This window comes from Passer domesticus, chromosome 11 (assembly GCF_036417665.1).
Source record: "Passer domesticus isolate bPasDom1 chromosome 11, bPasDom1.hap1, whole genome shotgun sequence".
Lineage (NCBI taxonomy): Eukaryota > Metazoa > Chordata > Aves > Passeriformes > Passeridae > Passer > Passer domesticus.
The window spans coordinates 16,078,135-16,095,732 of NC_087484.1; the positions used below are offsets into that span (position 1 = coordinate 16,078,135).

Consider the following 17,598-nt stretch of genomic DNA (forward strand, 5'->3'; position numbering starts at 1 on the left):
TCTGAATCCAGAAGTATTCACTACCAGTACAGGAACCTTTTGTAACAGTGTTAAGAGTCTGATGAAATAGGGTGTTAAACATAGGGCAGACCTGTACAAGCTTATATAAGGTCTGATCTTAGTTATTTAGACAGGATAAGAAACAAGGCTCCTGCAAGTAACTAGACAATGTGAATAACCCAATTGATTGCAGTAAGCATATTTATATATCACCCATTATTAAAGTGTCTGTGAATTTGGGCTATTACCCTATCAATTGTAACTATGTCAGTTAATTTATTACATTTGCCTGCCTGTAACATCTGCTGTTTTTTACTGATATCACGAGCTGTCCTTCAGATTCCATCAGCCTGTAATAGTTTTGTAGCTAGCTGTAAATATGCCAGCAGCCTTACTAGGATTTCACTAGATAGTTCAGTGGAATTAAGCAAACAAGGCTGATAACAGAGATTTTCCTACCATTACTGTTCTAATGGATTGGGATTGACTACAAGGAGGCATTTAGAAAATCCACAAGACTAAGTTTTTCCTACACACAGTGCTAGTCAACTGCTTGTGGACAATAATTTCTTTGCCTAATCCATAAAGTGTGCTTACAAAATTCATTGAGCTCAATAGGGATGTACACTGAAGATGGATTTATACCTCCAAATAATCCTGCTGGCAGCTACTTTGTTACAGAGTGTAAGGCAAAAAGGGACTTTAAGAAGCATAGTCTGGTCACCTGCATAACACAGGCCAGTGAACCTCACCCAATAATTTATGCTTCAAGACCATAATTTGCTTTTGAGTTATAGCATCACTTTTAGAAAGATCTTCATTCATACACTAAATGGAGGTGAAATTATTACATGTCTAGGTAAGCTGTTCCAGTGATGAATAACCCTTACTGATAAGAGACTGCCTTATCTTTGGTCTGAATTTGCATAGCTTCACTTCTCATGATTAGATTTCTCTAAGTCTTTTGCAACTGAATATAAGAGCTCTCTATAATTTTTCCCTACAAAGACACTTGACTACTGTTAAGTAGCATCTTAACCTTTACTTGGAGAAGTTAATAGACCAAGTAGACATCTTTCAATACACAGCATGTCCTTATAGCCTAATTAATTTTGTAGTTCTCTGCATTTACTCTCATTTTTAATGCATCCTTTCTGAAACTTCATACCAAAAGGGGCCACGTGATTTCTACACCACCAAGATTCTTACTTTTGTATTTAGTGAGCAAACCCTCAGAACCCTCTGTCCTCCTCAGACCATGAAAAATTACTTACAGAGAAGCTTTATAACAGAGTAATTGAAAACACATAGGCAATTAAACATGTCTATAGAAATCTTAGAACATAATTCCCACTGACAAGTTGAAAATACCTGATGCAGTATAAGTCTAATACTGGACATGACTCAGGATTCAGTTTGTTATCAAACAAAAATTTCTTGTAACTACGATTAAGTTAACAGAAGCAAGAACAACTTCAAGTATTTTTAGAACATCCAATTTTATCTAAACTTCATATTTGGGCGTGTCATTTTTAGCTTTATTCTGCATTTTAGGTCTGAGAACCTTAGAAAGATCCCCTTAAAAACAAAACCATAAACTTTTGTCATTTTGTTAATCCACTCTTACAAAGTCATTTTGAGAGGAAAGAAGTCATTTGCCAGTAAAGTCTGTATTGTTGGAAAATAAATATAAACAAGTAATTAGTTCTACTTGATGCTGTTTAGAAGTGGCACACAGTTAAATAAGCCCTAAAACCTCTGAAAGCCTATGCGTGGGAACAAGCACTCTAAAGAGCACCCACTAACCCATTCCTTTGCTCAAGCCAGCATTTCTTCTGTATCTATGTCAAATTGTCTCCCAGGAAACTGAAGAAAGCAGTCCCTTCTCAACTCCCCACAGATTTGTGTACCCTACTTTCCATTTTTTCGTCTCTCTGGTTCTGTTGGGGAGCTCAGTGATTTCTCTTCAGCTGTTTATACAGTGTGTGCCTATACTTGCAGTTTTTTATATATACACATATATGTGGAAGTGTTCCAGCTGAGCAGGCTTTTGCTGTTTTAAATGGGGAGGATTGGCTACGCAGAAAGCTTTCCTCTGGCCTGTGCATCATTTCACTGCCTAGGCCAAGCCAGTTATTACACACAGCAACACTGCATGAGGCTCAGGGACCACTGAAAATTAGTTGCATGCATAAATAATTTCATAGAAGTACAGAGACAAATCAACTCAAATTTTATAAAATATTTATTCTGACTGATTAATAAGTATTTGAGACTTTGCTCTTTTTCACAGTTTGTAACTTAGACTTCAGGATCCAAGGTGACTACATTATATTTGAGAAAAACCCCAAAACAAGTAGCACTAGAGAATCACTGAAGAGAAACTAAAGACATTTTACAGCTGTGACACTTTCTGAATACCTTGGCTACCCAGATTCCTTTTATGCCTTGAACAGCTCTATCATTTCAACTGCTTTACAGTCTTCATATAATATTACATGCCAGACGCATGGCCACCCAAGATGGTTACTGCTTTTATTGATAAGGCAATTACTAGAGCAAATGGGGTTAGGGGATTTCTGTTCTAAAACTGAAACAATATGAGATCAAGATCCAGGGCAACCAAGTTCAAGGCTGTCATTAAAAATCTGCATGAGTTAATTACTAGTATTTACAGTTAGAAGTTAGGTACTCTGTGAAGATGATATGTTTAATGAAACCTATGCCTCAGGCACCAGAGCTGGCAAGGCACTTCCTTCAGATTTCATGTATTGCACAACTATCACAGCTTTTGGGTTTCTGCTTTGGATGGGGAGATACAGGGCAAAGACCTGCTCTAGTGGGTGCCTCTGCTTTTCTCAAATACAGTTTCAGCACTGCTACTGGCAGCCCATTAGACATCTAGGGGAGTCTGTGATGGACCAGAACAAAAGTGACCTGACCCTACTCTCCTAGCTGAGCAGGCCCTCACAGCTCTGGGTGAAGATACATAAGCATAAAAGTTACCCTGAAGGCCAGCACAACACCAGGAACTCTAGTAGCAGCTGAATCATTAGCTGTTAGAGATCTCCTTTCCATTATTTTTCTGCTAGATTTTTAATTTCTCCCCTGTAGTTTTGAGCTTCATTTAACATTCACATTTCTTGGTCTCTTATATATTCACACATACAAAAAAATAAAGTAACATAGCCATATAAGCCCAAAAATTGGGCAATTTCCACATATGTTTTGAAATAAAAAGGTCAAACTCATCAGTACAATCTTGTTCTTGTGACTAGAGGAGACCTACACCTGGGTAGCAAGTGCAAATTTGTTCCTTAGTTTCTTCCTCCAAAATTTCTGTAAAATTTCTTTTTAACAAAAGAGCTTGCCTCATTAATATGTACTGTGAGAAGCTGTATGGCAGCAACCAGAAAGACCCATTGTTATGTTAAGCTAGAAAAAATTAAGTCACTTTAGGATTTTCTAATGCTATAAATAATTAAGGCTTTACCTTAATGTTTCCTCCAGATGCAATGGGGAAACCACCAGAAGATTGACTCATAACTGTGAGTTATAAATCACAGATTAAGTCCTGATGAAAGGAGCCACGGAACAGCCCACACACAGCTGAGAGATATTTGATGGTATAAACAGCCATAACATTCTTCATAAAATTCCCTTCAACTTGATCAACTGAATAAGATCACCACTTTTCTGAATTACTATATTATATTCACATGGTTAGGTAATGAAGGTTTCATTAGATTCATAGAATTATTTAGGTTGGAAAAAATCTTAGGATCATCAAGTCTGTTAACACAGGATTGCCAAGTCCACCACTAAACCACATCCCAAAGTGCTACAGCTAAATGTCTTAATTATCTCCAGGGATAGGGACTCCACCACATCCCTGGGCAGCCTCTTCTAAGGCTTAACTACCCTTCCCAAAAGGAAATTTTTCCTAATACCCAATGCGAACCTCCTGTGGTGCAACCTGAGGCAATTTCCTGTTGTTCTACCACTTCTTAATGTGGGGGAAGAGACTGACTCCCATTTCACCTCTCTTTGGTAGCTGTAGACATCTCCATGCTTCTCTTTTATCCTCCATTTCTCCAGATCCCTCAGCTGCTCCTCATCAGACTCAAGCTCCAGACCCTTCACCTGCTCCCTCACCTTTCTCTGGACATTCTCCCTCAAACATAGATATGCTGCCCTCAGCTTACCTGTAGCAAGCCTGGTTCTATTTGAGACTTACAATTTTAGACCATATTTCTATTAATAATAAATAATGTTAACATTTCAGAGATGCTCTTATTTTTGAAAGACTTTCAGAATGTTCCTTAGAGTAAGCTTGTTCTTCAACACTATTTTTTAAACTTTTTTCCTTTTCAGGAACAGTGTTTTTATATTTTTTTTTTTACATCTGTGATGCATCTTTAAATGGACACACCTCAACTGAGACCTGATAGTTTTAAAATCCATTGCACTCTGAACTGAGTATGGAGGGATCTAAAGCAAAATAAGTCAGAAACAACAAGAAATCTACAAAAAAATCCCAACTCTGTGTTCTTCTGACAAGTACAGACAGTAAAGACAAAATTTGTTTCCCTAGGAGACATCATTGTCACTGATATTCCAAGCAAAAGATATTAAGATGTTTGTTACATATGCCCCTCAATACTAAATCCAAAGTATAGATACATATAATACTGGCTTTTAGATAGGAAGAGACCTTGAAAGGTCTCTGACTTACCTTTACTCACAGCTTTCCAGGTACTTTAGGACAAGTCTCCTTTGTTCTGGAAATAAATACTTGGTTCTCAGGCCACAACTGCTGCCCTCTCTAAAAGAGAAAAGATGTCTTAGTAACAAAGAGGTAATTTTCAGTTTACGACATTTAAGAGAAGCACACCAATGATATTCTTCTAAATTATACAACAAAACTTTCCCAGCCCTCCTCACCTCCAAGGCACCCACATTGGCTGCACTCTCACTCCAAGCCAAGAGCAGCCCCAGATAATCCCAGGGCTCCTTTTGTGCAGTGCCTGGGTGAAAGGAGCACCCCCAGAACAGCTGAATCTCATCACCCTTAACAAGCCTAACTCCAGGGGCTGCAAAGTGGACACAGGTGCTGAGGTTGGCACTTTTATCACAGCTGGGTGTGGTTAATTTAAGTGACAAACTATGGATACACTTAAAGAAATGTTGCACATGATACAAAGCTTTTCACTTCATCGCAGACAAAGCTGACTTTGATGCATTCACTTGTACTTGAGAGCTGTTTTACCTGGCAGAACATTTCACAGGTGTAATGTTTTACACTGTAATCAGCAGGATTGCATGACTCCTTGGATAATTAGTGAGAGGTCTTTTAGCAGGCCCAAACAAGGACCCAGGAAACTAATACCTTCCAAGAAACTTCTTGTTCATCTCCTAAAGATTATATACCAGAACGAGGAGTGGCTGACCACGAGCAGAAACACCTGGCAACTGCCATTGCAAGGTTTCTGCAGAGCCAAATTAGAGACATACACAATTAAATTAATTTCATTAGATTTTGCTGTTCAGAAAAGAATCATATGGGAAAAAAAAATACTGGATTAAGAAGAGACAAATCATAAAAATGATACTATTTGCACTTTCCAGGCATACTTTGGGTATTCATATAGTTTAATGCAGAAGTTAAGGAATCATTGTAATATGCATGTTGGTGTTTCTAGTAGGTATTGGTTAAACTATTAGGAGTTTTAAGAGAAGAATACTTCAGGTCATTACTTCTATAGCACTCTTTGTCATTGTTCAGCTCCAGTATGATTGTGCCAGAAACGGACTGAAGGACCTGTTGGAAAACAACAACCAGTGTCAAGGAAAAGGGGGAAAAACCCCAAAATCTGTGTAAAAGGTATGCAAGCAGTTAAGGACTGTTCTAGCAAACCTCTCCAGTTTCATGTTGCCCAATAATCTCCTTCTTTCAATTACAGCCTCTGTCAACCTGGGCCTTTGGCATGGGAAGAACATACAATGAGAAATCAATCCTGGACTTAGGAGGATAGAAACACACTCTCCTTCATTTCAGGATGGGCCACCTCTCACTTGTTCCACCTCAGGTTTTTGATGAAGCAGTCCAGACCAGTTTAGTTTCTGCCACCTGCTGAAGGCTCCATATTAGAGAGTCAGAATTTGTAAGAAGAGGTAATAGCCTTTATTAGAAGAACAGGGAGAAAAAAAAAAAAAGAAAGCTGGAAAAAGCAGAGTAAATGGCAGGCACTCAACCTGTCAGCCCATGGTGACAGGGCGTAATGTCATACATGAAGATAGGCTGAGTGCCTGGAAATACATCTTTTGCAAGAACATCAATCTAATAAAAATTACTAATTCTGCCCACAGATCCTGCTTGTCTTATTCTCTTAGGCTATCATGGCTTCAGAAAAGATCCTACAAACATCTGGGAGCCACTGTTGGCAGGGACGGGTGAGTTCCAGCAAATCTGTTCCCTGCCAGGCCACCCTCTCATTTCCCAGCCAAAAATAAAAAGATGTGCTCCCTGGAAGAGTACTCTGAAGGGCGGCTGGCCATCGTGTTTACCACAATTAAAGAGCAGGCTTGTAAAAAGTATGCTCTGGGATTATAAAAAAACAACCTTGCTACATCTATGTCTCTAGTTCAAAGATGCCAATCTTGCCTCCCTTTGCTGGAATAAGACTGATTTAGACCACAAGATACAGATTGTTACAGAAAAATTGTCAACTTCAGGACAAAGGGACAACAAAGTATTCCTTTTAAAGAGGCAGGTAGAGCTTTCAGAAAAATGAATCAACCTTTCCCATTCACCCCTGACCTTTTACAGTATGTGAAAAGTCAGTCAATTAAAGAAAACAAGAACTTAAAAGGCAAAGAAAAAAAAAGCCAAAACCCCACTTTTTTTTTTTTTACTAAACACCACAGCTGGATTTACTGAAATTATAGTTGAAACCACTGGAAAATTGCTAGGGTGATAAAACAGCTTGTATCATAACCACCACTTTCATTCTGCTCTGTGGTTTAAAAATGCATCTGATTTACTGTCTAGCTTTTCTTGTCTGAAAAACGTAGCTATACAGTCCTTAGTGGTTAAAACTATGGCTGAGTCATTCTACTTTGCCACAGCAGACTTATCCTTCAGAAAGCTCTCACCACACTGTCTGGAGAGTGATTGGACATGCTTTGGCTTCTGCACAACCATCCCATGGAAGGAGACCGTGTATATTCCCAAAGCTTGAAACTGTACAGGGAGTTCTCTGGAAAGTAGAGACAAGAAAGGACTAAAAAATGTGTGCAAGGAGTGTCTAAACACAGTAATGGGAAATGCAGAAAATATTCCCCAGTTGTTAGACTCTTCCCATCAAAGACATCAGAGAGTGATCTGGACAACAGGTTGCTTCCTGCACACCTCAACTCCTCAGTTGCAGGCTCTCACTGAGAGGATTCACTGGCTGATTGTTCACATGGGAAGGAAGAACGGATGCAAGAGAGCAAGACTGGGAGAAACCAGAAGTTAAGACAAGGTCAAAGGAGATGAAATGGGTTGGAGTAAGGTGGAGAAGCGGAAAGTCTGCCAAATAAACCCCCTGTAAGAAGAACACTTTTAATTGTGTTCCACTTCTGCTCACCAATACTGCCTGGTCATCCCATGCAAATCCAGTAGACCCTGTTATTTCCCCTTTTTCTGTCAACACAAGATAGAAAAATGCCACTGGTGTGGGAAGTATGGCCCAATAGACTCAACAGGTTTTCATTGTGTTTGCCACCCAAGAATGAAGGTCCTGCTTTTCTCCCATGAGCAGGAATTTCTCCCTTCCCAGCAATTTTTACAAGTCTGCCCCAAAACTCAGCATTCCCCTCATTAACTTCTTGGCACTAATTAGTTTATTATGGGAAAAGATGCTAAACTGGTGGTGATAGGCAAGAGAAAACAACCAAATCAAACTAAATATTTATTTAAAACAACCCTGTGATAAAGCCTGTGCTTTGGCTTTCACATCCCCAGAGTAATCCTAGCAGATTTTACTGAAAGTAGAAGTTCAGATATGATACTGTCTTAAATAATCAGAGACAAAAAAATTTAGCAGGCTATGCTCTTACCTTATAAAACACTACATTAAATGCAACATGTTTACTACAACCCTCAAAGGTACATGGTAAAATGGTATATTTTTTTACTCTGCAAGACTTATCCCAAGTCTATTTCCTTTCACTTGGGAGTCTGGGTTGCACCGGATTTAAGTGATTTCCTTCTCATCTGTGCTCAGTGAAGGAGGGAGTTAGAGCCTGTGCAAAAGAAAAGCCAGGTTTATTTATTTAGTAACATGTTCTCACTGGTTATTGGGATCTTAAGGTGCACATGGACAGACACTTCGTGGCTGGGTAAAGCTTCTCTCAGCAGGTGGATGTAGCTGATTCCAGGGGCTCCTGGAAGGTAAAATTTGTGTAGCACAGGAAAGGAGAGAAGCCCAGGACAGCGTGCTGGCACAGCAGTGTAGCAGCACTAACAGCCAGTGTTTAAATGCAATTTAAACACAACATCTTGTCCTGGGCCAAAATTATGCAGAAGTGACTTGGAGAAATTTTTCACTTCGTGACTGCCCCTTGAACAATACAAGAGACAGAAAATATAACCAAAAAGAACTGCTCCAAAATACTGATAATGTCTTAAGCATCTGTCATCTCCAAACACAAAGCCCAACCTTTATCACAGCATAACTCTGCAGACCCTTTGTTAGCACAGAAATCAAAAGATGAGGTAATTTTTTTTCCTAAGTAAACTTTTACCAATGATTTATCACCAGTATTTTCATTTTCAAGTGCAGGCAGAACCCGTGGTTACGTTGGATATTTTTGTGGCTAACCCTGGTAAATGCTGCAGTTCTAGTAGCAGGTTCCATAAACAGCACTCACAATTGTGAAAGACTGTTCCCAAATATTTTTCTAACAGCACCTTTTTTATCCTGAAGTGCACAGGTGACTGGAACACTTTGCTTTTAGCTCCATGATGTAAGTGTTGGTCAAGGGCTGATAGGAAAAGTGCCAGGTAACCAACCTTGCCAGGGAGGGGCTTCTCTTTCAGGTTCAGATTTTTTCCCTGGATTTTGAAAACTCTCAGAGTATGCAAGTTGAAATATGAAAATGTTATATCAGTTTTTTTTAAAAAAAACTAAAATAGAGATGTTGTTTTCTATTCTAGATGTGTATTAGGCTGTCAGATATGCACCCATAAGATATAATAGCAGCACTACATGCAGTCTGTTATTACAATCTAAAGATTGTATTGTCATGACAATATGAAGGCAGCACATTTGGTTAGACACAAAGTCTTAATGCTATCATTTCCTGATTTTTGAGTGCATAATGATGCATTGAAATTTTCTTAATGCAGAATTTTTAGTTAGCATCTTTTTAAGCGTTAGTATTCTGTGAATGTAGTCATTCCAGAATAACACTGATAATATTTTAGATATTTTCAGCATAACAATGATAATATTTTAGATTCTTTGAATTTATAAATATTCAGGCTTACACAGGTAAGAAGAGACTAGCTCCTCACTTTTTCTCTTCCCTCATGTACTCTTCAAAATACTGTATTAACAGCACATATAAGAATAGGCATTTAGAATAGAACAAAACCCTGTCTTGATAAAAGATAAGTGTAGCACAAGACAAAACATTCAGCAAGTCCCTAAGGAACTGAATAGTTTCATCTACAATAAATATTTTTCAGAAAAAATCTAACTCTATTTTCTTTGTTGCAGTTCATATTCAGTTTTGTTCCTGTGAGCCAGGTGGTACATAAAGAAGCAAAAATCAGATTTTTTGGATGAGCCACAAAACAATGCGGCTCTGGCAGATGGATTATCACAAACCCAGGGAAAAGACTACTCAGAAAAAAAAAGACTCAGAACTAAACTGCTGATTATTTTTGAGATCTGATGCCAGGGTAATATTGGTATTCAACTACCCTCTGGAGCTCAGGAATCCACCTGTACTCTGGGATCAATCAGGTCTAGTACAATGAAAAGCAAACTGTGGAAAGCATCCAAGGCAGCCTCAGTTACTGTAGACTTTTCTTGGATGAGATTTCAGCTCTGTACCCATCATCCTTATGCAGCTTCTATGAAAATTTGACTGTGATATCAAATCCATCCCAATATTTAATCTGTGGAGTTGAGTGCATCCTAAAGTTTAAGCAAACAGGTGCAATGCCAGCATTTCTCAGAAACTGAGACTTCGGCTTTGTAGTTCCACTTTTGCAGAGCAGGTTTAACAAAACTGCTAAGGGGAAGTGTAAGCAAATGCAGTTCTTCACCATCCTAACACAAACACATACCCATCAAAACTATGTATGTATATACAAATATATACACAATATTTTTATGAGTCTGACATAATTTAACAAAACTTCAGTTTCTGAAGCAAGTCAGTATTCAGCCTTCCATAAATAGCAATAACCAGACTAAACTGCCTGGAAAAGTCTCCAGAACAGCAAACCTCCTCCTACCCCCAGCTTTTTTGGTCATTCTTGGATTGCTGGGATTTAGGTATTGGTTCTGTTTCACCAACTAAAATTTCTGATGGTTGGGCTGCATATTGCTGAGGACTGAAAATTAAATAAGAAAATGTAGTTTTTGTTAACCATGACAAAATTTCAGTAAAATAGTAACCAAAAATAAAAACTTCACACATATCTCACTTTCATCATTTCTATTTGTATTTTTGATATTCCTGAGTCTTTTAATAGGTGTTAGACTTACAGTGATCTGGAAGATTTTGAGACAGTAAACTCTCCTGTGACCCACACAGAAAATGTAATTGCATATAATTTTTCTCTCTTTTTTTTTTTTTAATGTGCTATGTTTGTCTTTAACAGAAAATTAGTAAAACTCAGACTACTTATCCACTTTGTGAAAGCTCACAAAACTGATCACTATTTTAAAATCACTATGTGTTTTTTTTTTATTTTTCTTAAAATGCATCTTTATTGAGTAATAATATCTGCCTCTCAACCTTAAATTATTTTAGTGGTAATATTTAATGCATTTTATATAAAAATATCATTGTAACTACAGCCTCATGTGGTCTCTGTAAAACTCAATGATCTTAAGGGATTAGTAGATTAACTTTTGTATTGATTTTTTTTTTTAATTACACTGTTAAACTTTTTTTTCCCTGAGGACACATATAGTTCACCCAATTTGCCTTAGTTTATATCCATACATGTCCTCACATTTGCTTTGTTGCATAAAAAATGATTGCACATATTTGTGTGACTTAAAGCTCACAAAGATAAGAAATTATTTTTGTCTGATTCTTCAAATTAGAGTATTGGTTAGAGTGATGCAATACTTGATTACCTGTTTGTATATTAGATGTTAAAAATTCATTAAAAGATACAGAAGTAGTTATTCAATAGAGCATGAAGTTTCTTCACCTTTTTCCTAATTAACTAGCAGCTTCTAAAATGAAGCAGAAAATTTTACATGAGCCATGTCTTAGCTCAAAAGTAAATTTTTAAATGATTTTTTAATTTTAAATTGCAGTATCCTAAGTCTCTGCTCCTAGTCATTTAGAGGAGAGTTTCCATTAGATCCAGTGCTGTATGAAAATTTTAAACCACGTAGCATAGGTAAAAGGAAGTAATTTGGTGACTGAATTTGTGTTTAAACAGATTCATTCATTATTCCTTTTAATTTCAGATGAAAATTCTCTGCATTATAGGAACTAAATCTTGAAATCTCTGCTCTCAGGAATTCATCTACTACCCTCCCTTTCTTAATCCCTTAGTATGTTGAAAACAAAGAGAGAGGGGAGGTGAAATAATAAGCCTGAAAATACGATATAATGGGAAAAATACCCTTATGTTAAGGGAAAAATAAAAATAAGGAGAACACTACTAGTCAGGGATATCTTTCACTGCAGGAACATAAAACTCCCTTACTGAAAGAGAAAACATGAAAAGAGGTTGATGCTGACAAAGAAAAGGTGGTGGCATTGTATCACATATTTTGTCCTCTCTGAAACAGTGCCTTCAACAGGTATTTTCAGAGAAGACATTGGCTGACCACGGACTCCACTCAAGGTGAGGTTTTCCAGTTTCTCCAAGAACACTGGGAAATCTTTCCAATAAATACATAGCCACAATTTACAATAATTTGCTTAAGGCAGAATTTACTCTTTCCAGAGAAAAATATTACAAAATTCAATGTAAAATATCTGCTTGACATGAATCTCCAATCCAAATTCCACTCAAAAAAAACCCAAACACAACAAGTGGATTCTGCCTTCCCAAAGATACTCACCAGATCCAGAGTAGCTCCTTATGTGCTTGCAGTGCTCCCCAGAGAATAGAACTCAGTGGCTTTGTCCACAACCTAGAGATAAGAGATGAGAACAATATCTATTCACATCTTAAGTCTCCATGAGATCAGGAAAGCCCACGTTCTTATTGTAATTTCTGTTTTGAAGCATCAGCCCAAGTGTTACTACTGAGAAAGGTGCAGGGGTGTTTTGTCAGCACAGAATTCCCATGACTCAAGCACAGACTGTCCAGTAACCAGGCATGGACAAAGTGAAAGCCAACAGGACAGCAACACTGGGTTAGTTTTGAGTGTTTGTTTGCATTTGAAACATTTCAGGAAGAATGAAAAATCATTTATTTTGGCAAGTTTAAATGAAAGTTTTCCAGGTGCTGAATGAAAAAGTAAAATGCTATCTTGTTATATCTTTGTGACTAATAAAATTGGATGAAACCTTCTTCTAAACATTGTATTGTAATCTGACAGCAACTATAAAGGAAGTGAAAGGGTTTTGATTTCAAACAATAGAATTTAAGCAAGCTCAAATTTAAATGCCTTGATGTTAATATTTGAAACCACTCAACTCAAAGTACTTTTAGCAGATGGAACTCTTTATTTAATAGCAAAACCCAACACAATTAATCTTGGATTTAAATGCTATTTAACTCCAAAATGTTCAAAATGCTGAAGTCAAATATTGTAACCATAGCTAATCTCAAAACAAATGAGAACATTGCAATATGGTTCAAGCCAAGGAGGGAAGCTGAATGTTAAACAACATCTGGGAGCAGAACAGTCATTTAAAGAAGCAGATTTTCTAAAGGAGACTAGCTAGGCAAGATAAACAAGTACATTCACCTGTAACAGAATGACTGAGTTCTGCACAGTACCTGGTGTGTCAAATACTGTAAGTGAGGGGCAAGAGACAAAATCCCCTTCAGAGTTGTGATCTACAGTCAAATACAAATGTTGAAATTATAATTAATATTTGTTTCAAGCTGTTGATATCATCTTAGTGCATTGTGGGCTACATAAACTGCAATCCTCTCTCTAAAAGTGTCTAAAAGCAGAATAAAGATTGTCAGCTACGTAACTTTTTTTTTTCCTCTCGCAAAACCTGGATGGAAATAGATGTGCTTCCTTTTTCTCCTGATGGAAAAGGTTTTTGCTACAAAATACCAATAAACTCTACTGAAATAGAAATTCTGCTCAGGAAATCATTATTTCAGTCAATCACCAAAAATTTTCATTTAAAATTGCAGGCAGATCAAACTCATACCTGCTGGGCAGGAGAGCAGGCAGACTTAGACAAATGTGTACGTGCCATAATTCTTCCTGTATTTCTCAAGCAGAGTTTGAGCTGTTATTTGAGGTCCAAGGACTTACTCATTTGGAAAGTATCAGGTAAGTATCAGTTCCAATGAATCAATGAAATGAATCCCAGAATAGGGAGCAAATCAAAAAGACCAAAAAGGATCAAGACCTCAAATCAAAGTATTTTAGATAAAAAGTACACATATTCATATTATTACCTTGCCATTCATGGAAAGAAGAGCATTGTTATTTAGATGGTGTGTGCTGTTGTTATAACTACCATTGGCAGAAACATTCAGGCTGTGCCATTTAATTTAATTAAGGTTTTTTTTACTGTACCAGATGGAAAGCTGGTGTCACTGTCCAGTTCTTGTCTTCTCTCATATCTTGATGGTATCTTTAGATATCATGAATCTTAAAATTACTGGTAGGAAGAAATGGGCTTGAATATAACAAATTTCTTGTCCTCCTACCTCCAAGAAGGAAATTTCTATGGAAAGAAAAGCAGGGGGGGGAAACATAATGAGAAAGGTGACAGAAGTCAAGGGAAGATAAATCAGAGGAAAGATAAGGAAGGGAGAACAAGTGGAAAAACAGGGATCGATTAACAAGAGTCATTTCACTAGACAGATGTCAGATTTCAATATAATGCTGATTGTGAAGTTCCACTTGAGATTCGAGCCCTTGTAGGCAGCCTCCTTCATCCTGAAACATTGACAATCCTGTGTCCAGGGCCACTGGAAACTCAGAGCTGCACCTGCTCTAGGCACAATGCTCCGTTTCGCCACAAAACACTCCCTGTGCGTTGCTTCAAATTCCCCATGCAATGTTGGACAAAAATGCAGTGAATGTCTTCACTAGAATAGCTGAGAAAAATCACATCCATTCCTTCAAAAGAGTATAGAGTTTCGAAAGATTTCTTCCTTCTAGGAGGGGCCAAAACTTAGAAATGTGACTTTTCCTCCTTTATTGACAAGGAATTCTAGGGAAAAAAGGGACTGTTTTGGAAGAACAATAATGAATTTTCCTGCTGTCTACCTGAAAGGATCTTGGAAATTTCACAGGAATAAAATTGACCTGAACAAAGCCTAGGCTGACAGAGGGAATCCAAACTCCCAGAAATTTTTGCCTCCCTTAGCTGACTGCTTCAATGGCAGTGAGACTGCAGACTACTCAGCATCTTCATGTCCCTGTAAGATATCCACAGGAAAAGAGCATCTCAGTTTCATTTTCTCTCTTCAGGCAAAGTTTTCCTGAGGGGAAAATATTTTCTTTCCTACAAAACCATATTTTTTGCATGGAAAAATAAGTTATTTCATCCAAAAAGGCATTTCATTTCAGAGAATTTCCATGACAGAAGAGATCCATATGATTTTATCATCTGATAAAATTGATTTCACAGTAAATTATTTTAAAATATTTGCTGGGAACAGATTATTAGCTCTTGAGAAATCTCTCCACTGCTTTTCTATTTAAATATTCAAAATTTACATTTTTAATAAATCTAACCTCTTCCAAAGGAATAACTCTTAAAAATAAGTTTCCTCTTTTTTCTAAGTTAATGCTCTTGCCTGTATCTAATAGTTCTTCCAATACCCCAGTACACAGGGATAGTCAAAAAATCCTCAAGTTCATATGGTGAAATGCTCTCAGTGTCTTAAAATGTGGAGATATTTTGATTGTCCCTTGTGATTCCTGGGAAAGGTTCAAGTCATCAGCTGGCAGATTCAGTTACTGAGCACACAGAGTCAGTGAAATCTCACATCTTGGGCATGACACAAGAACTGGGAAGGACAAAGTAATTTAAGATTAGATGGGACCTCCACTCTTCAGAGGTTCACACGGTACAAGAAGCAGCATAACCACATAAACCTCTTGTGCCCTCCTCACATTACGTGGTGAATCAAGTTCAAGATCCTTTTAACATTAAGAACTCTGCCTTCTTGCTCCATCTTGCCAAATTGATCCTTTAATCTCCATGCACCAAACCAAAGGCTTTGCTCTCACACAACGTATCCCTTCCCAAAACCTGGCTGGAACCTCAGGGGCCCAGACTATTTTTTGAGACTCCCTGGTATCTACTGCAGTCATTGGGCCAGCACATTCAAGAACTACAAGGCCATAACATTAACACCTAAAACAAGCTTTGTGTCACTGTTTGTTTGGGCCATTATTATTATTCCTCCATTCTCTCTTAGATCTGTTCTTGAAGAGGAAAAAGATGAACAGAAGTCCAATGCTGCTTTGTAAGAATTCTGGCAGCGAGGTGTGAGTTAAAGTCCTGGTAACTAGAAACTCTCAGACCCATAATGATCCTCAAGGTACTTAGGGCTTAGCTAACAATGCCTTTAAATATCAGCTTCATACAAGCCATCAATTGAGTAATAGATCTCTGGATAAATGTGTACCTGGAAAATTTTAACAACTCTTACATGAAGCATATTGAAGCTGAAATTTGCTTTGTGGAGGAAACTTCATTCTCTAAGGTAAGGAGTATTGCAGACCCAGCTCAGGTACTGCAGACAGGACCAATTCAGCCTGTTCAAGTCAAAAAGAATTGCTCACACAGTATGTTCAGGAATGACTTGAGATAGCCACAGAATAAATGGGGTGACCATGAATGTAGATCATTGGAATGTGATGCCAAGTGACTGTTGCTAGTTCTGGGACAATTTATGACACACTTAACCTGTCTCTGATCCAGAGGCCTGTAAAATCCTTGTAAAACTGGTTTCTGCATGACTTTTTGCAATAGCACCATGGGTGATGAACATTTGCTCATGTTTGCAGCAGAACCTGCACCCTTATTCTCACTCACATACACTTGGGGTAAATCTACAGCATTTAACCTGGTATTCAAATACAGAGTTTTCCAGACTTCAGAACCAGTGGGTATGTAAAACGTAAATAAAACCAGCAGTATTTTGCTTTGTTACAGATGCCACTCCTTTCAAACTTCAATTGTACTTCTGTTATTTCAAACTTTTTTTCTTGCCATGAAACATAATTCTTTTTGTTATAATTTTTGAAGATACTGTGTGTATATTGCTTTTTAATTATAGTTTCAAGGTACTTGTTAACCTACAATTAGCACATTAAGCTGAAGGGCTGCCTTGGTTGGGTCCAAAATAACCTAGTAATTTTCTTCTTATTCTCAGCTTTCTAAGCTTTAAGGCTCCAGATTGTTTGATTCCCATTTGGATTTTTAGCCCATCGTGAACTTGACACAGTTGCTAAGATACATATCAGTCTGCACCGTGTTGATACAATATTATTTAAACACTTTAAAGGGCAGCCTAACAGTTCTCTGTAAACACAAAACTCCACCATAAACTGTTCTCCGCAGAAGCAAGCAGCCTGACACAAAAATTAAATCCAGGGTATTTCAGAGATTGCTGTGGAAGCACTCACGAGCTCGTGCCCACCACCACAGCAGTTGTGGCCACCCTGGTCCAGCTTCAATGAACACACAGGTCCTTTGGCCAGTGCCTGCAGCAGCCACCCAGCCTCAGCTCCCTGTCGTGCCAGGCTCCTCCGCTGCTGCTGCTGCTGCTGGCACAAGTGTGCGGGGAGTTTGATTTGATGGCGGCAGCCCAGGGCCAATGGCTGTTTCCAGGCCTACCTCAGTACCCTGAAAATCAAAATCAGTCTGACCAGGAGCCCTACTCATGACCAAAGGCCTTGCCATGCTGCAAAATGTTAAAATTAAAAAAAAAAAAAAAAACAAAAAAAAAAAACAAAAACCCACACACACACACAAAAAAAAAAAGGAAATAAAAATTGGAAGCTCACACCCCTTTACAAAGAAGAGAGAGTCACAGTCAGCAGAAAATACAGGCCAAAGTCATGAGGCCGCTCCAGTAACTGATATTTGTATTCCACGGTGCTTTGTTAGCTTGGACAATAACTGTCAGGAAAAATGGTTAAAGACTTTCTCAGATGATGCTAAGAAGTCTTCCCTGAAACACAAAGGAAC

General features: G+C 38.0%; 2 long non-coding RNA genes across 4 annotated transcripts in view; one reads left to right on the forward strand and one right to left on the reverse strand.

The window, feature by feature from the left end:
- LOC135278963 (uncharacterized) overlaps positions 1-17,093 on the reverse strand; it is an 81,661-nt gene extending 64,568 nt beyond the window's left edge. The window contains exons 1-4 of one of the 2 annotated variants that reach the window (XR_010346336.1): positions 14,661-17,093; positions 13,962-14,112; positions 12,312-12,383; positions 4,736-4,825 (exon numbers count right to left, since the gene is read on the reverse strand). This is a non-coding gene — a long non-coding RNA (uncharacterized LOC135278963). Of the gene's footprint in view, positions 1-4,735; positions 4,826-4,944; positions 5,699-12,311; positions 12,384-13,961; positions 14,113-14,660 lie in introns of those variants that run through there. The other variant, XR_010346337.1, reaches the window with a different exon arrangement.
- LOC135278962 (uncharacterized) lies at positions 5,303-7,610 on the forward strand. Of its 2 annotated transcripts, XR_010346335.1 has the most exons (5): positions 5,303-5,485; positions 5,786-5,884; positions 5,964-6,174; positions 6,370-6,453; positions 7,129-7,610. It is a non-coding gene; the product is annotated as an uncharacterized LOC135278962 (long non-coding RNA). The 2 variants fall into 2 exon arrangements; XR_010346334.1 differs by lacking the exon at positions 7,129-7,610 and having other exon boundaries at positions 6,370-6,892.
- Positions 17,094-17,598: the final 505 nt, after the last annotated feature.